The sequence below is a fragment of the Somniosus microcephalus genome, unplaced genomic scaffold, assembly GCF_052327205.1.
Source record: "Somniosus microcephalus isolate GS21.2 unplaced genomic scaffold, FLI_Smic_1.0 unresolved_chr1, whole genome shotgun sequence".
NCBI classification, from domain to species: Eukaryota; Metazoa; Chordata; class Chondrichthyes; order Squaliformes; family Somniosidae; genus Somniosus; species Somniosus microcephalus.
Genome location: NW_028225179.1, coordinates 17,361,739 through 17,382,876, shown reverse-complemented (window position 1 = coordinate 17,382,876; position 21,138 = coordinate 17,361,739). Strand labels below are relative to the sequence as shown.

Here is a 21,138-nt window from a genome sequence, read left to right as displayed (position 1 = left end):
GCAGAGAAAGCTGGCGAGAGAGACAGAGAAAGCTGGAGAGAGAGAGAGAGAAAGCTGGAGAGAGAGACAGAGAAAGCTGGAGAGAGAGACAGAGAAAGCTGGCGAGAGAGACAGAGAAAGCTGGAGAGAGAGACAGAGAAAGCTGGAGAGAGAGACAGAGAAAGCTGGAGAGAGAGACAGAGAAAGCTGGAGAGAGAGACAGAGAAAGCTGGAGAGAGAGACAGAGAAAGCTGGAGAGAGAGACAGAGAAAGCTGGAGAGAGAGACAGAGAAAGCTGGAGAGAGAGTGAGAGAAAGCTGGAGAGAGAGACAGAGAAAGCTGGAGAGAGAGACAGAGAAAGCTGGAGAGAGAGTGAGAGAAAGCTGGAGAGAGACAGAGAAAGCTGGAGAGAGAGACAGAGAAAGCTGGAGAGAGAGACAGAGACAGCTGGAGAGAGAGACAGAGAAAGCTGGAGAGAGACAGAGAAAGCTGGAGAGAGAGATAGAGAAAGCTGCAGAGAGAGATAGAGAAAGCTGGAGAGAGACAGAGAAAGCTGGCGAGAGAGACAGAGAAAGCTGGAGAGAGAGACAGAGAAAGCTGGAGAGAGCAATAGAGAAAGCTGGAGAGAGAGACAGAGAAAGCTGGAGAGAGAGAGAGAAAGCTGGAGAGAGAGACAGAAAGCTGGAGAGAGAGACTGAGAAAGCTGGAGAGAGACAGAGAAAGCTGGAGAGAGAGAGACAGAAAGCTGGAGAGAGAGACAGAGAAAGCTGGAGAGAGAGACAGAGAAAGCTGGAGAGAGAGAGAGAAAGCTGGAGAGAGAGACAGAAAGCTGGAGAGAGAGACTGAGAAAGCTGGAGAGAGACAGAGAAAGCTGGAGAGAGACAGAGAAAGCTGGAGAGAGAGAGACAGAAAGCTGGAGAGAGAGACATATACATATACATAAATGAATTAGCAGACATGCTGGAGCAAAGCGAGTCACCAGGTCTCCGTCTCCTAGATGGAGAAGTGAAATCCCTGTTCTATGCGGACGACCTGGTTCTGCTGTCTCCCACAGAACAGGGATTACAGCAACAACTAGACCTACTCGACAAATACTGCCAAAATTGGGCTCTAACAGTAAATCTAAAGAAAACCAACATCATGATTTTTCAAAAAAGGCCCAGATGTCAGGAAAACAAATACCAGTTTACCCTCAGTGATACCACTATAGGACACACTATGAGCTACACCTACCTTGGTCTAACTATTACAGCATCAGGGAGCTTCAGCATAGCAGTGAATGCACTAAAAGAAAAAGCCCGAAGAGCCCTATATGCAATAAAAAGAAAATTCTACAACATCCAAATCCCAATCAAAATCTGGCTCAAAATATTTGACAGCATAATCCTGCCCATTGCACTGTACGGTAGTGAAGTATGGGGCCCGCTAAATCACCAAAGCTACACTAAATGGGAAAAACATACAATAGAAGCCCTACATGCAGAATTCTGCCGAAGCATCCTTCGCACCCAAAGGAAAACGCCAACAAATGCATGCAGAGCCGAACTAGGCAGATACCCACTGATAATAAACATCCAAAAACGAGCACTAAACTTCCTAAATCACCTCAAATCTAGCTCCCCAGACACCCTTCATTTCAAAGCCTTTCAGACCCAAGAGCTAAACCCAGAAAAGAGTCCCCTGAGTCAGCTGCTACGGAAACTAAGTACTCAGCCGGACCCTGACCAGCCCCAGACCAACACAGCCGCCCAAACACCAATCCGAGTGAACCAAATCATTAAAAAATGCAAAGAAACCTACCTGGAACATTGGAACAAAATAACCGAAAGCCAAAGCAGATTAGAATGTTACCGGGCCCTAAAAAGAGAATATAAACTGGCAGACTACCTCACGACCATCAGAGACACAAAACAGAGACAGACCCTCACCAGGTACAGACTAAGCGACCACCAACTGGAAATTGAAAAAGGCAGATACAAGAAATCCTGGCAGCCTAGAGAGAATAGAATATGCGATCAATGTCTGGCTGGCGAGGTTGAAACAGAAATGCATTTCCTCCTAAAATGCGAAAAATTCAACACATCAAGAAACATATTGTTCAACAAGCTAAGCCAAACAACCCCAGATTTCAAGGAATTGGATGATCTGTCAAAATTGAGATTAGTCCTAGGAGAAGGAGACAGACCATACCTTGGGGCCAAATATGTAACAACATGTCACAACCTGAGGACTGTTTAAAATTAAGACTGTTTAAAATTAATATTGAACGTACCAAATGAAGTACAAAGACTGTTTAAAATTAATATTGTTTAAAAGTAATATTGTATGTACCCAACAAATGTCAAATCGATTGACACCTACAGAATGTTGGAAAACTGTACCTTTTTGCTATGTAAGCTTTGGCAATATGGTTCTCTGTAAACTTTCATGCCAATAAAGCATTTTAATTGGAATTGGAATTGGAATTGGAAAGCTGGAGAGAGACACAGAAAGCTGGAGAGAGAGGCAGAGAAAGCTGGAGAGAGAGACAGAGAAAGCTGGAGAGAGAGACAGAGAAAGCTGGAGAGAGAGACAGAAAGCTGGAGAGAGAGACAGAAAGCTGGAGAGAGAGAGACAGTCACATACTCCTCAAATCTTGGGTCTAGTGTGGTGGACTATACAATCACTGACCTGGACCCCTGTGATATCAACTCATTCACTGTCAGGCAGCAATCCCCCCTCTCAGACCATAACCAAATAAATATGTACCTTAAACTTCCTGCCCAAACTACAGACACGAAAAAGGAACCCAGTAAGCTCCATAAAATAATCCAGACATACAGATGGGCCCCAGACAGTGGAGAAAAATTCATCACAGCACTAAAGTCACCTGATCTCACAAGTAAAATATCAAAATTTAAAGAAAACCCATACGAGATCACCAGAGATGGTGTAAACATGGCCATAGAGGATATAAATATGATCTTCCATGAGGCAGCTGTAAAAGCCGACCTTGTGAAACAGAAGAGGAAGCGTCACAAAAGACAAAATAAAAATAAGAAATGGTTTGACCACGAATGCAAAAATGCCAGAAAAGACCTGAGAAAAATATCAAACCAAAAGCATCGCCAACCAAACAATCCGGACCTACGTACTAGATACAATGAAACCCTCAAAAGATATAAACACACCATTAGGAACAAAACACAAAACTATACCCACAAAATACTCGAAGAAATTGAAAACTCCACCAATCCAAAACAATTCTGGGAAATGTGGAATAACCTGAGTACAACACAATTGCAAGCATTACCAATCCAAGATGGCGACATCTGGAGAACACATTTTGAAAACCTCTACAAAGACATCCCAATAAACGAAACAAACCCAAGTCAACATCAGGTCACAGAAAAACTCCACACATTAGAAGCAACAATTAAAGACAACCAAAACCCTCTAGACTCCCCAATCACATGGAAAGAACTGGCCACAAAAACAAAATCTCTCCACCTAAAGAAAGCCTGTGGCCCAGACAACATCAAAAATGAAATGCTCAAGTTCAGCAATATGGAGATGCAGGTTGCGGTACTCAAATTATTCAACATCATATTACGTTCAGGCTGTTTTCCCGATATCTGGTGCCAAGGACTAATCTCCCCCATATATAAAAGTGGAAACAAATCAGACCCAAATAACTACCGCGGCATCTGTGTCAACAGTTGTCTAGGGAAGTTATTCTGCAGTATTCAAAATAGTAGATTACTTGATTTTCTTAACAAACATAATATCCTCAGAAAAAACCAAATAGGCTTTCTTCCAAAACACCGCACCGCCGACCATATCTATACCCTTCACACCCTCATTGGAAAACATATACACCAAACAAAAAATGGGAAAATATTCGCCTGTTTCATCGACTTCAAGAAAGCCTTTGACTCTATATGGCACGAAGGGCTCTATTATAAACTTCTTCAGTGTGGAATAGGGGGCAAAGTCTATGACCTTATTAAATCAATGTATCTGAAAAACAAATGCGGGGTCAAAATTGGAGACAAACGCACCGATTTCTTCACCCAGAGAAGAGGCGTCCGGCAGGGCTGCAATTTGAGCCCGACCCTGTTTAACATATACATAAATGAATTAGCAGACATGCTGGAGCAAAGCGAGTCACCAGGTCTCCGTCTCCTGGATGGAGAAGTGAAATCCCTGTTCTATGCGGACGACCTGGTTCTGCTGTCTCCCACAGAACAGGGATTACAGCAACAACTAGACCTACTCGACAAACACTGCCAAAATTGGGCTCTAACAGTAAATCTAAAGAAAACCAACATCATGATTTTTCAAAAAAGGCCCAGATGTCAGGAAAACAAATACCAGTTTACCCTCAGTGATACCACTATAGGACACACGATGAGCTACACCTACCTTGGTCTAACTATTACAGCATCAGGGAGCTTCAGCATAGCAGTGAATGCACTAAAAGAAAAAGCCCGAAGAGCCCTATATGCAATAAAAAGAAAATTCTACAACATCCAAATCCCAATCAAAATCTGGCTCAAAATATTTGACAGCATAATCCTGCCCATTGCACTGTACGGTAGTGAAGTATGGGGCCCGCTAAATCACCAAAGCTACACTAAATGGGAAAAACACACAATAGAAGCCCTACATGCAGAATTCTGCCGAAGCATCCTTCGCACCCAAAGAAAAACGCCAACAAATGCATGCAGAGCCGAACTAGGCAGATACCCACTGATAATAAACATCCAAAAACGAGCACTAAACTTCCTAAATCACCTCAAATCTAGCTCCCCAGACACCCTTCATTTCAAAGCCTTTCAGACCCAAGAGCTAAACCCAGAAAAGAGTCCCCTGAGTCAGCTGCTACTGAAACTAAGTACTCAGCCGGACCCTGACCAGCCCCAGACCAACACAGCCGTCCAAACACCAATCCGAGTGAACCAAATCATTAAAAAATGCAAAGAAACCTACCTGGAACATTGGAACAAAATAACCGAAAGCCAAAGCAGATTAGAATGTTACCGGGCCCTAAAAAGAGAATATAAACTGGCAGACTATCTCACGACCATCAGAGACACAAAACAGAGACAGACCCTCACCAGGTACAGACTAAGCGACCACCAACTGGAAATTGAAAAAGGCAGATACAAGAAATCCTGGAAGCCTAGAGAGAATAGAATATGCGATCAATGTCTGGCCGGCGAGGTTGAAACAGAGATGCATTTCCTCCTAAAATGCGAAAAATTCAACACATCAAGAAACATATTATTCAACAAGCTAAGCCAAACAACCCCAGATTTCAAGGAATTGGATGACCTGTCAAAATTGAGATTAGTCCTAGGAGAAGGAGACAGACCATACCTTGGGGCCAAATATGTAACAACATGTCACAACCTGAGGACTGTTTAAAATTAAGACTGCTTAAAATTATTATTGAACGTACCAAATGAAGTACAAAGACTGTTTAAAATTAATATTGTTTAAAAGTAATATTGTATGTACCCAACAAATGTCAAATCGATTGACACCTACAGAATGTTGGAAAACTGTACCTTTTTGCTATGTAAGCTTTGGCAATGTGGTTCTCTGTAAACTTTCATGCCAATAAAGCATTTGAATTGGAATTGGAATTGGAAAGCTGGAGAGAGAGACAGAAAGCTGGAGAGAGACAGAGAAAGCTGGAGAGAGAGACAGAGAAAGCTGGAGAGAGAGACAAGGAAAGCTGGCGAGAGAGACAGAGAAAGCTGGAGACTCTTGGGTCTAGTGTGGTGGACTATACAATCACTGACCTGGACCCCTGCGATATCAACTCATTCACTGTCAGGCAGCAATCCCCCCTCTCAGACCATAACCAAATAAATATGTACCTTAAACTATCTGCCCAAACTACAGACACAAAAAAGGAACCCAGTAAGCTCCATAAAATAAACCAGACATACAGATGGGCCCCAGACAGTGGAGAAAAATTCATCACAGCACTAAAGTCACCTGATCTCACAAGTAAAATATCAAAGTTTAAAGAAAACCCATACGAGATCACCAGAGATGGTGTAAACATGGCCATAGAGGATATAAATATGATCTTCCATGAGGCAGCTGTAAAAGCCGACCTTGTGAAACAGAAGAGGAAGTGTCACAAAAGACAAAATAAAAATAAGAAATGGTTTGACCACGAATGCAAAAATGCCAGAAAAGACCTGAGAAAAATATCAAACCAAAAGCATCGCCAACCAAACAATCCGGACCTACGTACTAGATACAATGAAACCCTCAAAAGATATAAACACACCATTAGTAACAAAACACAAAACTATACCCACAAAATACTCGAAGAAATTGAAAACTCCACCAATCCAAAACAATTCTGGGAAATGTGGAATAACCTGAGTACAACACAATTGCAAGCATTACCAATCCAAGATGGCGACATCTGGAGAACACATTTTGAAAACCTCTACAAAGACATCCCAATAAACGAAACAAACCCAAGTCAACATCAGGTCACAGAAAAACTCCACACATTAGAAGCAACAATTAAAGACAACCAAAACCCTCTAGACTCCCCAATCACATGGAAAGAACTGGCCACAAAAACAAAATCTCTCCACCTAAAGAAAGCCTGTGGCCCAGACAACATCAAAAATGAAATGCTCAAGTTCAGCAATATGGAGATGCAGGGTGCGGTACTCAAATTATTCAACATCATATTACGTTCAGGCTGTTTTCCCGATATCTGGTGCCAAGGACTAATCTCCCCCATATATAAAAGTGGAAACAAATCAGACCCAAATAACTACCGCGGCATCTGTGTCAACAGTTGTCTAGGGAAGTTATTCTGCAGTATTCTAAATAGTAGATTACTTGATTTTCTTAACAAACATAATATCCTCAGAAAAAACCAAATAGGCTTTCTTCCAAAACACCGCACCGCCGACCATATCTATACCCTTCACACCCTCATTGGAAAACATATACACCAAACAAAAAATGGGAAAATATTCGCCTGTTTCATCGACTTCAAGAAAGCCTTTGACTCTATATGGCACGAAGGGCTCTGTTATAAACTTCTTCAGTGTGGAATAGGGGGCAAAGTCTATGACCTTATTAAATCAATGTATCTGAAAAACAAATGCGGGGTCAAAATTGGAGACAAACGCACCGATTTCTTCACCCAGAGAAGAGGCGTCCGGCAGGGCTGCAATTTGAGCCCGACCCTGTTCAACATATACATAAATGAATTAGCAGACATGCTGGAGCAAAGCGAGTCACCAGGTCTCCGTCTCCTGGATGGAGAAGTGAAATCCCTGTTCTATGCGGACGACCCGGTTCTGCTGTCTCCCACAGAACAGGGATTACAGCAACAACTAGACCTACTCGACAAATACTGCCAAAATTGGGCTCTAACAGTAAATCTAAAGAAAACCAACATCATGATTTTTCAAAAAAGGCCCAGATGTCAGGAAAACAAATACCAGTTTACCCTCAGTGATACCACTATAGGACACACTATGAGCTACACCTACCTTGGTCTAACTATTACAGCATCAGGGAGCTTCAGCATAGCAGTGAATGCACTAAAAGAAAAAGCCCGAAGAGCCCTATATGCAATAAAAAGAAAATTCTACAACATCCAAATCCCAATCAAAATCTGGCTCAAGATCTTTGACAGCATAATCCTGCCCATTGCACTGTACGGTAGTGAAGTATGGGGCCCGCTAAATCACCAAAGCTACACTAAATGGGAAAAACACACAATAGAAGCCCTACATGCAGAATTCTGCCGAAGCATCCTTCGCACCCAAAGAAAAACGCCAACAAATGCATGCAGAGCCGAACTAGGCAGATACCCACTGATAATAAACATCCAAAAACGAGCACTAAACTTCCTAAATCACCTCAAATCTAGCTCCCCAGACACCCTTCATTTCAAAGCCTTTCAGACCCAAGAGCTAAACCCAGAAAAGAGTCCCCTGAGTCAGCTGCTACTGAAACTAAGTACTCAGCCGGACCCTGACCAGCCCCAGACCAACACAGCCGTCCAAACACCAATCCGAGTGAACCAAATCATTAAAAAATGCAAAGAAACCTACCTGGAACATTGGAACAAAATAACCGAAAGCCAAAGCAGATTAGAATGTTACCGGGCCCTAAAAAGAGAATATAAACTGGCAGACTACCTCACGACCATCAGAGACACAAAACAGAGACAGACCCTCACCAGGTACAGACTAAGCGACCACCAACTGGAAATTGAAAAAGGCAGATACAAGAAATCCTGGAAGCCTAGAGAGAATAGAATATGCGATCAATGTCTGACCGGCGAGGTTGAAACAGAAATGCATTTCCTCCTAAAATGCGATAAATTCAACACATCAAGAAACATATTATTCAACAAGCTAAGCCAAACAACCCCAGATTTCAAGGAATTGGATGACCTGTCAAAATTGAGATTAGTCCTGGGAGAAGGAGACAGACCATACCTTGGGGCCAAATATGTAACAACATGTCACAACCTGAGGACTGTTTAAAATTAAGACTGTTGAAAATTAATATTGAACGTACCAAATGAAGTACAAAGACTGTTTTAAATTAATATTGTTTAAAAGTAATATTGTATGTACCCAACAAATGTCAAATCGATTGACACCTACAGAATGTTGGAAAACTGTACCTTTTTGCTATGTAAGCTTTGGCAATATGGTTCTCTGTAAACTTTCATGCCAATAAAGCATTTGAATTGGAATTGGAATTGGATAGCTAGAGAGAGAGACAGAGAAAGCTGGCGAGAGAGACAGAGAAAGCTGGCGAGAGAGACAGAGAAAGCTGGAGAGAGAGAGACAGAAAGCTGGCGAGAGAGAGACAGAGAAAGCTGGCGAGAGAGAGACAGAGAAAGCTGGCGAGAGAGAGACAGAGAAAGCTGGAGAGTGAGGCAGAGATAGCTGGAGAGAGAGACAGAGAAAGCTGGCGAGAGAGAGACAGAGAAAGCTGGCAAGAGAGAGAGAAAGTTGGAGAGAGAGAGAGAAAGCTGGCAAGAGATAGAGAGAGAAAGCTGGCGAGAGAGAGACAGAAAGCTGGAGAGAGAGACAGAGAAAGCTGGAGAGAGAGAGACAGAAAGCTGGAGAGAGAGACAGAGAAAGCTGGCGAGAGAGAGACAGAGAAAGCTGGCGAGAGAGACAGAGAAAGCTGGAGAGAGAGACAGAGAAAGCTGGAGAGAGAGACAGAGAAAGCTGGAGAGAGAGACAGAGAAAGCTGGAGAGAGAGACAGAGAAAGCTGGAGAGAGAGACAGAGAAAGCTGGAGAGAGAGACAGAGAAAGCTGGAGAGAGAGACAGAGAAAGCTGGAGAGAGAGACAGAGAAAGCTGGCGAGAGAGACAGAGAAAGCTGGCGAGAGAGACAGAAAGCTGGCGAGAGAGACAGAGAAAGCTGGCGAGAGAGATACAGAGAAAGCTGGCGAGAGAGAGACAGAGAAAGCTGGCGAGAGAGACAGAGAAAGCTGGGGAGAGAGATACAGAGAAAGCTGGCGAGAGAGAGCGAGACAGAGAAAGCTGGCGAGAGAGACAGAGGAAGCTGGCGAGAGGGAGACAGAGAAAGCTGGCGAGAGAGAGACAGAAAGCTGGTGAGAGAGAGACAGAGAAAGCTGGCGAGAGAGACAGAGAAAGCTGGCGAGAGAGATACAGAGAAAGCTGGCGAGGGAGAGACAGAGAAAGCTGGCGAGAGAGAGACAGAGAAAGCTGGCGAGAGAGAGACAGAGAAAGCTGGCGAGAGAGACAGAGAAAGCTGGCGAGAGAGACAGAGAAAGCTGGCGAGAGAGACAGAGAAAGCTGGCGAGAGAGACAGAGAAAGCTGGCGAGAGAGAGACAGAGAAAGCTGGCGAGAGAGAGACAGAAAGCTGGCGAGAGAGAGACGGAGAAAGCTGGCGAGAGAGAGACAGAGAAAGCTGGCGAGAGAGAGACGGAGAAAGCTGGCGAGAGAGATACAGAGAAAGCTGGCGAGAGAGAGACAGAGAAAGCTGGCGAGAGAGAGACAGAGAAAGCTGGCGAGAGAGACAGAGAAAGCTGGCGAGAGAGATACAGAGAAAGCTGGCGAGAGAGCGAGAGAGAGAGAGAGAGAGAAAGCTGGCGAGAGACAGAAAGCTGGTGAGAGAGAGACAGAGAAAGCTGGCGAGAGAGACAGAGAAAGCTGGCGAGAGAGAGACGGAGAAAGCTGGCGAGAGAGAGACGGAAAGCTGGAGTGAAATAGACACTAATAAATCCACAATCGGAACCACAGTAACATGCATTAAAATGTCTACCGCACATCTCATTGAAGCCTCAAATTAATGGCACTGCCCAAACCACCAGCATTATTGTGGAATTATAACACGGGTTGACGCTGAGGACTTTGATTTCCTCTTGGGGGGCCTCTTTGTCCCGCACCAGGGGTTAACGTGTTTGTGCCACATTGCAAGGCCAGGGCTGCTTTAAACCTGTTGAAAACTCCAGGCCCACAATCCAACAGGAACAAGTTAACCCCAGGCCCCAGAATCCCAGGCTCCCCGAGAGGAAATGAAAGGCCGGGGTATTAAACAGACACAAACTCACGTGGGCCCATTGGGTGCAGCCTCTGGCGAAGGCTTCGGATTGTCCACTGCGGAGGAAGCTATTGTCCCAGGTATTCCTCGTCCCAAAGCGCTCTCGCTCTCTCTGCATCTTGGTACAGCTTTGCAAATATAATAAATGTCCTTGGGAGAAAAGAGAGAAATGAGATTGATTAATAAACAAAGCAATGATAAAAAAAAGCACAGCAAGAGCCCAGGGCTCCGTCTCTCAGTTACACAGACAATCTCCCAACAACATCCCATTACAAACAATTACATTACATTAGAAACCAGGGGATCTAAAGAGTTAAAGATGGAGACAGAGAATTTGCACACAGCATACACACACACAGCAGATTGAGAGAAATGGCCCTTCTGGAGGAAGGAGGGATTAGGACTGGGACCCTCCCCCCCACCCCTGGACTGGGACCCTCCCACCCCCAGGACTGGGACCCTCCCCCCCACCCCTGGACTGGGACCCTCCACCCACCCCCAGGTCAGCAGATTGCAGAGTCCACCCCTTGAGCCATTGACATGTTGGCTTTGCTCCCTAGGGAGTCTGTCTATTGACATGCTAATCCATGGATAGCCCAGGGCAGCACTCTGGCAAGGGAAATAACTACAGGAAATGCTGGAAAAACTCAGCAGGCCAGGCAACGACTGCAGAGAAATTAGAGTCAACGTTTCGGGTCAAAACCCTTTGTCATTACCTTTACATTGCAAATGACTAGAATAATGATCAGTGATATTCCATTGCAATATTCCATTACATTGCTAATGACTAGAATATTGATCAGTGATATTCCATTGCAATATTCCATTACATTGCAAATGACTAGAATATTGATCAGTGATATTCCATTGCAATATTCCATTACATTGCAAATGACTAGAATATTGATCAGTGATATTCCATTGCAATATTCCATTACATTGCAAATGACTAGAATATTGATCAGTGATATTCCCTTGCAATATTCCATTACATTGCAAATGATTAGAATATTGATCAGTGATATTACATTGCAAATTACTTGAATATTGATCAGTGATATTACATTGCAATATTCCATTACATTGCAAATGCCTAGAATATTGATCAGTGATATTACATTGCAATATTCCATTACATTGCAAATAACTTGATTATTGATCAGTGATATTACATTGCAAATGACTAGAATATTGATCAGTGATATTACATTGCAAATGACTAGAATATTGATCAGTGATATTACATTGCAAATGACTATAATATTGTTCAGTGATATTACATTGCAATATTCCATTACATTGCAAATGACTTGAATAGTGATCAGTGATATTACATTGCAAATGACTAGAATATTGATCAGTGATATTCCATTGCGAATTACTTGAATATTGATCAGTGATATTCCATTGCAAATGACTAGAATATTGATCAGTGATATTACATTGCAATATTCCATTACATTGCAAATGCCTAGAATATTGATCAGTGATATTACATTGCAATATTCCATTACATTGCAAATAACTTGATTATTGATCAGTGATATTACATTGCAAATGACTAGAATATTGATCAGTGATATTACATTGCAAATGACTAGAATATTGATCAGTGATATTACATTGCAAATGACTATAATATTGTTCAGTGATATTACATTGCAATATTCCATTACATTGCAAATGACTTGAATAGTGATCAGTGATATTACATTGCAAATGACTAGAATATTGATCAGTGATATTACATTGCAAATTACTTGAATATTGATCAGTGATATTCCATTGCAAATGACTAGAATATTGATCAGTGATATTACATTGCAAATGACTAGAATATTGATCAGTGATATTACATTGCAATATTCCATTACATTGCAAATGACTTGAATATTGATCAGTGATATTACATTGCAAATGACTAGAATATTGATCAGTGATATTACATTGCAATATTCCATTACATTGCAAATGACTAGAATATTGATCAGTGATATCCCATTGCAAATGACTAGAATATTGATCAGTGATATTACATTGCAAATGACAAGAATATTGATCAGTGATATTACATTGCAAATGACTAGAATATTGATCAGTGATATTCCATCGCAAATGACTAGAATATTGATCAGTGATATTCAATTGCAATGTTCCATTACATTGCAAATGACTAGAATTTTGATCATGTGATATTCCATTGCAACTGACTAGAATATTGATCTGTGATATTCCATAACAATGTTCCATTCCAGTGCAAATGACTAGAATATTGCTCAGTGTGTGTGTCTCTCCCTCTGTGCAACTCTCTCTCGCTGTCTCTATCTCTGTCTCTCGCTCTCTCACTCGCTCTCTTGCTCTATGTCTCCCTGGGTCTCTATCGCTCTTTCTGTCTCTCGCTGTCTCTGTCTCTCTCTCGCTCTCTATGTCTCTCTCGCTCTCTATGTCTCTCTCTCGCTCTCGATGTCTCTCTCTCGCTCTCTGTCCCTCTCTCGCTCTGTCCCTTTCTCTCTCTGTCTCCCTCTCTCTCTCTGTCCCTCTCCCTCTCTCTCTCTCTCTCTGTCCCTCTCCCTCTCTGTCCCTCTCTCTGTCCCTCTCTCTCTCTGTCCCTCTCTCTCTCTCTCTCTCCCTCTCTCTCTGTCCCTCTCTCTCTCTCTGTCCCTCTCTCTCTCTCTCTGTCCCTCTCTCTCTCTGTCCCTCTCTCTCTGTCTCTCTCTCTCTCTGTCCCTCTCTCTCTCTGTCCCTTTCTCTCTCTGTCTCCCTCTCTCTCTCTCTGTCCCTCTCTCTCTCTCTCTGTGTCCCTCTCCCTCTCTGTCCCTCTCTCTCTCTGTCCCTCTCTCTCTCTGTCCCTCTCTCTCTCTGTCCCTCTCTCTCTCTCTGTCCCTCACTCTCTCTGTCCCCCTCTCTCTCTCTATCCCTCTCTCTCTCTCTGTCCCTCTCTCTCTCTGTCCCTCACTCTCTCTGTCCCTCTCTCTCTCTCTTTCCCTCTCTCTCTCTCTGTCCCTCTCTCTCTCTCTCTCTGTCCCTCTCTCTCTCTGTCCCTCTCTCTCTCTGTCCCTCTCTCTCTCTGTCCCTGGCTCTCTCTCTGTCCCTGGCTCTCTCTCTGTCCCTGGCTCTCTCTCTGTCCATCTCTCTCTCTGTCCCTCTCTCTCTCTGTCTCTCTCCCTCTGTCCCTCTCTCTCTGTCTGTCTCTCTCTCTCTCTGTCCCTCTCTCTCTGTCCCTCTCTCTCTGACCCTCTCTCTCTCTCTGCCTCTCTCTCCCTGTCCCTCTCTGTCTCTGTCCCTCTCTCTCTCTGTCCCTCTTGCTCTGTCCCTCTCTCTCTCTGTCCCTCTCTCTCTCTCTCTCTCTCTGTCCCTCTCTCTCTCTGTCCCTCTCTCTCTCTCTCTCTCTCTGTCCCTCTCTCTCTCTGTCCCTCTCTCTCTCTGTCCCCCCTCTCTCTCTGTCACTCTCTCTCTCTCTCTCTCTCTGTCCCTCTCTCTCTCTGTCCCTCTCTCTCTCTCTCTCTCTGTCCCTCTCTCTCTCTGTCGCTCTCTCTCTCTGTCCCTCTCTCTCTGTCCCTCTCTCTCTCTGTCCCCCTCTCTCTCTGTCCCCCTCTCTCTCTGTCCCTCTCTCTCTCTGTCCCTCTCTCTCTCCCTCCCTCTCTCTGTGCCTCTCTCGCTCTGTCCCTCTCTCTCTGTCTCTCTCTCTCTCTGTCCCTTTCTCTCTGTGTCTCCCTCTCTCTCTCTGCCCCTCTCCCTCTCTCTCTCTCTCTCTCTGTCCCTCTCCCTCTCTGTCCCTCTCCCTCTCTGTCCCTCTCTCTGTCCCTCTCTCTCTCTCTCTGTCCCTCTCTCTCTCTGTCCCTCTCTCTCTCTCTCTGTCCCTCTCTCTCTCTCTGTCCCTCTCTCTCTGTCTCTCTCTCTTCCTGTCCCTCTCCCTCTGTCCCTCTCTCTCTCCGTCCCTCTCTCTCTCTGTCCCTCTCTCTCTCTCTGTCCCTCTCTCTCTGTCCCTCTCTCTCTCTGTCCCTCTCTCTCTCTCTGTCCCTCTCTCTCTCTCTGTCCCTCTCTCTCTCTCTGTCCCTCTCCCTCTCTGTCCCTCTCTCTCTCTCTGTCCCTCTCTCTCTGTCCCTCTCTCTCTCTGTCCCTCTCTCTCTCTGTCCCTCTCTCTCTCTCTGTCCCTCTCTCTCTCTGTCCCTCACTCTCTCTGTCCCCCCTCTCTCTCTGTCCCCCTCTCTCTCTCTGTCCCTCTCTCTCTCTGTCCCTCATTCTCTCTGTCCCTCTCTCTGTCCCTCTCTCTCTCTGTCCCTCTCTCTCTCTGTCCCTCTCTCTCTCTGTCCCTCTCTCTCTCTGTCCCTCTCTCTCTCTGTCCCTCTCTCTCTCTCTGTCCCTCTCTCTCTCTCTGTCCCTCTCTCTCTCTCTGTCCCTCTCTCTCTCTCTGTCCCTCTCTCTCTCTCTGTCCCTCTCTCTCTCTGTCCCTCTCTCTCTCTGTCCCTCTCCCTCTGTCCCTCTCTCTCTGTCTGTCTCTCTCTCTCTCTGTCCCTCTCTCTCTGTCCCTCTCTCTCTGACCCTCTCTCTCTCTCTCTCCCTGTCCCTATCTCTGTCCCTCTCTCTCTCTGTCCCTCTTGCTCTGTCCCTCTCTCTCTCTGTCCCTCTCTCTCTATGTCCCTCTCTCTCTCTGTCCCCCCTCTCTCTCTGTCACTCTCTCTCTCTGTCCCTCTCTCTCTCTCTCTCTCTGTCCCTCTCTCTCTCTGTCCCTCTCTCTCTCTGTCCCTCTCTCTCTCTGTCCCTCTCTCTCTGTCCCTCTCTCTCTCTGTCCCTCTCTCTCTCTGTCCCTCTCTCTCTCTGTCCCTCTCTCTCTCTGTCCCTCTCTCTCTCTGTCCCTCTCGGTCTGTCCCTCTCTCTCTCCCTCCCTCTCTCTGTGCCTCTCTCGCTCTGTCCCTCTCTCTCTGTCTCTCTCTCTCTCTGTCCCTCTCTCTGTCCCTTTCTCTCTCTGCCCCTCTCCCTCTCTCTCTCTCTCTCTGACCCTCTCCCTCTCTGTCCCTCTCTCTCTCTGTCCCTCTCTCTCTCTCTCTCTCCCTCTCTCTCTGTCCCTCTCTCTCTCTCTCTGTCCCTCTCTCTCTCTGTCCCTCTCTCTCTGTCTCTCTCTCTCTCTGTCCCTCTCTCTCTCTGTCCCTTTCTCTCTCTGTCTCCCTCTCTCTCTCTCTGTCCCTCTCTCCCTCTCTCTCTCTCTGTCCCTCTCCCTCTCTGTCCCTCTCTCTCTCCGTCCCTCTCTCTCTCTGTCCCTCTCTCTCTCCCTGTCCCTCTCTCTGTCCCTCTCTCTCTCTCTCTGTCCCTCTCTCTCTCTCTCTGTCCCTCTCCCTCTCTGTCCCTCTCTCTCTCTGTCCCTCTCTCTCTCTCTCTCCCTCTCTCTCTGTCCCTCTCTCTCTCTGTCCCTCTCTCTCTCTCTCCCTCTCTCTCTCTGTCCCTCTCTCTCTCTGTCCCTCTCTCTCACTCTCTGTCCCTCTCTCTCTCTGTCCCTCTCTCTCTCTGTCCCTCTCTCTCTCTGTCCCTCACTCTCTCTGTCCCTCTCTCTGTCCCTCTCTCTCTCTGTCCCTCACTCTCTCTGTCCCTCACTCTCTCTGTCCCTCTCTCTCTCTCTGTCCCTCTCTCTCTCTCTTTCCCTCTCTCTCTCTCTGTCCCTCTCTCTCTCTGTCCCTCTCTCTCTCTCTCTCTGTCCCTCTCTCTCTCTCTCTCTGTCCCTCTCTCTCTCTCTCTCTGTCCCTCTCTCTCTCTCTCTCTGTCCCTCTCTCTCTCTGTCCCTCTCTCTCTCTGTCCCTCTCTCTCTCTGTCCCTCTCTCTCTCTCTCTGTCCCTCTCTCTCTCTCTCTGTCCCTCTCTCTCTCTGTCCCTGGCTCTCTCTCTGTCCCTCTCTCTCTCTGTCCCTCTCTCTCTGTCCCCCTCTCTCTCTGTCCCCCTCTCTCTCTGTCGCTCTCTCTCTCTGTACCTCTCTCTCTCTGTCCCTCTCTCTGTCCCTCTCTCTCTCTGTCCATCTCTCTGTCCCTCTCTCTGTCCCTCTCTCTCTCTGTCCTCTCTCTCTCTCTCTCTCTGTCCCTCTCTCTCTCTGTCCCCCTCTCTCCCCATATTCCTGTATCAATCCTAAACTAATCACACTGCCCCGCTCTCTCCTGATAACCCTGTATCAATCCCCAAAGTAATCCCACTGCCCAGCTCTCTCCCGATAGCCCTGTATCAATCCCAAACTAATCCAACTGCCCCGCTCTCCCCCCATAGCCCTGCATCAATGACAAACTAATCACACTGCCCCGATCACTCCCGATAGCACTGTATCAATCCCAAACTAATCCCACTGCCCCGCTCTCCCCCCATAGCCCCGCATCAATGCCAAACTAATCCCACTGCCCCGCTCTCTCCCCATAGTCCTGCATCAATGCCAAACTTATCCCACTGCCCCGCTCTCTCCCCATAGTCCTGCATCAATGCCAAACTTATCCCACTGCCCCGCTCTCACCCCAAAGCCCTGCTTCAATCCCCAAACTAATCACACACGTAAACTCGAGGAACAGCACCTCATCTTCCGATTAGGCACTCTGCAGCCTTCCGGACTCAATATCGAGTTCAACAATTTCAGATCATAACCTCGGCCCCTATTTAATTTTTTCTTGTAATTTTTCCACTCCTTTCCCCCGCCCCCCCCCTTTCCTTTTGTTTCGCTCTCACTCCTGGCAGCTAACCCTTGCCCTGCCAGTACACTTTACACCCAATCTCAGCCTATTACCATCTCGTCTAGCTTCTAACACCTTTCATTGTCTCTTTTTTACTTCTTTTGTTTCTTTTATTCTATTGTCCGATCGCAGCCCTGCCTCCGATCCGTCTTTTCTTTCCAGTTTTGAAGAAAGGTTCGACCGGAAACGTCAACTCAAATTTCTGTCCACGGATGTTGCCTGAACTGCTGAGATTTTCCAGCATTTTCTGTTGTTAATCACACTGCCCCACTCACTCCCCATATCCCTGTATCAATCCCAAACTAATCCCCCTGCCCTGCTCTCTCCCCATAGCCCTGTAACAATCCCAATCTAATCCCACTGCCCCGCTCTCTCCCCATAGCCCTGTATCAATGCCCAAACTAATCCCACTGCCCCGCTCATTCCCCTTAGCCCTGTATTAATCCCACTGCCCTGCTCACTCCCGATAGCCCTGTATCAATCCCAAACTAATCTCACTGCCCTGCTCACTCCCCATAGCCCTGTATCAATCCCCAAACTAATCCCACTGCCCCGCTCACTCCCCATAGCTCAAAATCAATCCCAAAGTAATCCCACTGTCCCACTCTCTCCCGATAGCCCTGTATCAATCCCAAAATAATCTCAAAGGCCCGCTTTCTCCCGATAGCCCTGTATCAATCCCAAACTAATCACACTGCCCGCTCTCACCCCATAGCCCTGTATCAATCCCCAAACTAATCCCACTGCCCCGCTCTCTCCCCATAGCCCTGTATCAATCCCAAACTAATCTCACTGCCCTGCTCTCCAGATAGCCCTGCATCAATCCCAAACTAATCCCACGGCCCCGCGCACTCCCCATAGCCCTGTATCAATCCCAAACTAATCACACTGCCCCCATCTCTCCCAAGAGCCCTGTATCAATCCCAAACTATTGACAATACCTCGCTCTTTCCTGATAGCCCTGTATCAATCTCAAACTAATCCCACTACCCCGATCTCTCCTGATAACCCTGCATCAATCCCAAACTAATCCCACTGACCCGCGCACTCCCCATATCCCTGTATCAATCCCAAACTAATCCCACTGTCCCGCTCTCTCCCCATAGCCGTGTATCAATCCCAAACTAATCCCACTGCCCCGCTCTCTCCCCATAGCCATGTATCAATCCCAAACTAATCACATTGCCCCGATCACTCCCCATAGCCCTGTATCAATCCTAAACTAATCACACTGCCCCGCTTTCACCACATAGCCCTGTATCAATCCCCAAACTAATCCCACTGCCCAGCTCTATCCCCATAGCTCTGTATCAATCCCAAACTAATCCCACTGCCCCGCTCTCTCCCCATAGTCCTGTATCAATCGCAATCTAATCCCAATGCCCCGCTCTCTCCCCAAAGCCCTGTATCAATCCCAAAGAAAACGCACTGCCCCGATCTCTCCCGATAGCCCTGTATCAATCCCAAACTATTCCCAATGCCTCGCTCTCTCCCAATAGCCCTGCATCAATCTCAAACTAATCCCACTGCCCTGATCTCTCCCGATAGCCCTGTATCAATCCCAAACTAATCCCACTGCCCCGCTCTCTCCCCATAGCCCTGTATCAATCCCAAACTAATCACACTGCCCCGATCTCTCCCGATAGTCCTGCATCAATCCCAAACTAATCACACCGCCCAGCTCTCACCACATAGCCCGGTATCAATCCCCAAAGTAATCCCACTGCCCAGCTCTCTCCCGATAGCCCTGTATCAATCCCAAACTAATCAAACTGCCTCGCTCTCCCCCCATAGACCTGAATCAATCCCAAACTTATCCAGTGCCCCGCTTTCTCACCGTAGTCCTGCACCAGTCCCAAACTAATCCCACTGCCCCGCTCTCACCCCAAAGCCCTGTATCAATCCCCAAACTAATCACACTGCCCCGCTCACTCCCCATATCCCTGTATCAATCCCAAACTAATCCCCCTGCCCCGCTCTCTCCCCATAGCCCTGTTTCAATCCCAATCTAATCCCACTGCCCCGCTCTCACCCCATAGTCCTGTATCAATCCCAAACTAATCCCACTGCCCCGCGCTCTCCCCATATCCCTGTATCAATCCGCAAACTAATCCCACTGCCCCACTCTCTCCCCACAGCCCTGTATCAATCCTGAAACTAATCCCACTGCCCCGCTCTCACCCCATAGTCCTGTATCAATCCCAAACTAATCCCACTGCCCCACTCTCTCCCCACAGCCCTGTATCAATCCTGAAACTAATCCCACTGCCACGCTCTCTCCCCATAGCTCAAAATCGATCCCAAAGTAATCCCACTGTCCCACTCTCTCCCGATAGCCCTGTATCAATCCCAAAATAATCTCAAAGGCCCGCTTTCTCCCGATAGCCCTGTATCAATCCCAAACTAATCACACTGCCCGCTCTCACCCCATAGCCCTGTATCAATCCCCAAACTAATCCCACTGCCCCACTCTCTCCCCATAGCCCTGTATCAATCCCAGTCTAATCCCACTGCCCCACTCTCTCCCCATAGACCTGTATCAATCCCAAACTAATCACACTGCCCCGCACTCTCCCCATAGCCGTCTATCAATCCTAAACTAATCCCACTGCCCTGCTCTCAGCCCAGAGCCCTGTATCAATCCCCAAAATAATCTCACTGCCCAGCTCTCTCCCCATAGCTCTGTATCAATCCCAAACTAATCCCACTGCCCAGCTCTCTCCCCATAGCTCTGTATCAATCACAATCTCATCCCACTGCCCCGCTCTCTCCCCATAGCCCTGTATCAATCCCAAACTAATCCCACTGCCCCGCTCTCTCCCCATAGACCTGCATCAATGCCAAACTTATCCCACTGCCCCGCTCTCTCCCCATAGTCCTGCATCAATCCCAAACTAATCTCACTGCCCCGCTCTCACCCCAAAGCCCTGTGTCAATCCCCAAACTAATCGCACACGTAAACTCGAGGAACAGCACCTCATCTTCCGATTAGGCACTCTGCAGCCTTCCAGACTCAATATCGAGTTCAACAATTTCAGATTATAACCTCGGCCCCTATTTCATTTTTTCCTGTAATTTTTCCACTCCTTTCCCCCGCCCACCCCCCCCCTTTCCTTTTGTTTCGCTCTCACACCTGGCAGCTAACCCTTGCCCTGCCAGTACACTTTACACCCAATCTCAGCCTATTACCATCTCGTCTAGCTTCTAACACCTATCATTGTCTCTTTTTTACTTCTTTTGTTTCTTGTATTCTTTTGTCCGATCGCAGCCCTGCCTCCGATCCGTCTTTTCTTTCCAGTTTTGATGAAAGGTTCGACCAGAAACGTCAACTCTAATTTCTGTCCACGGATGTTGCCTGAACTGCTGAGTTTTTCCAGCATTTTCTGTTGTTAATCCCACTGCCCCGCTCACTCCCCATAGCCCTGTATCAATCCCAAACTAATCCCACTGCCCTGCTCTCTCCCCATAGCCCTGTATCAATCCCAATCCAATCCCACTGCCCCGCTCTCTCCCCGTAGTCCTGTATCAATCCCAAACTAATCCCACTGCCCCGCTCACTCCCCATAGCCCTGTATCAATCCCCAAACTAATCCCACTGCCCCGCTCACTCCCCATAGCCCTGTAATAATCCCAAACTAATCTAACTGCCCTGCTCTCTCCCGATAGCCCTGCATCAATCCCAAACTAATCTCACTGCCCCGCGCACTCCCCATAGCCCTGTATCAATCCCAAACTAATCACACTGCCCCGCTATCTCCCGATAGTCCTGCATCAATCCCAAACTAATCCCATTGCCCCGCGCTCTCCGCACAGCCGTGTATCAATCCCAAACTAATCACACTGCCCAGCTCTCTCGCCATAGCCCTGTATCAATCCTAAACTAATTTCACCG

General features: G+C 46.8%; 1 long non-coding RNA gene across 2 annotated transcripts in view; it reads right to left on the bottom strand.

The window, feature by feature from the left end:
- The window catches only part of LOC147093712 (uncharacterized), a 108,482-nt gene that overhangs the window by 27,577 nt on the left and 59,767 nt on the right, over positions 1-21,138 (bottom strand). The window contains exons 5-6 of one of the 2 annotated variants that reach the window (XR_015074726.1): positions 10,560-10,699; positions 8,174-8,262 (exon numbers count right to left, since the gene is read on the bottom strand). This is a non-coding gene — a long non-coding RNA (uncharacterized LOC147093712). Of the gene's footprint in view, positions 1-8,173; positions 8,263-10,559; positions 10,700-21,138 lie in introns of those variants that run through there. The other variant, XR_015074724.1, reaches the window with a different exon arrangement.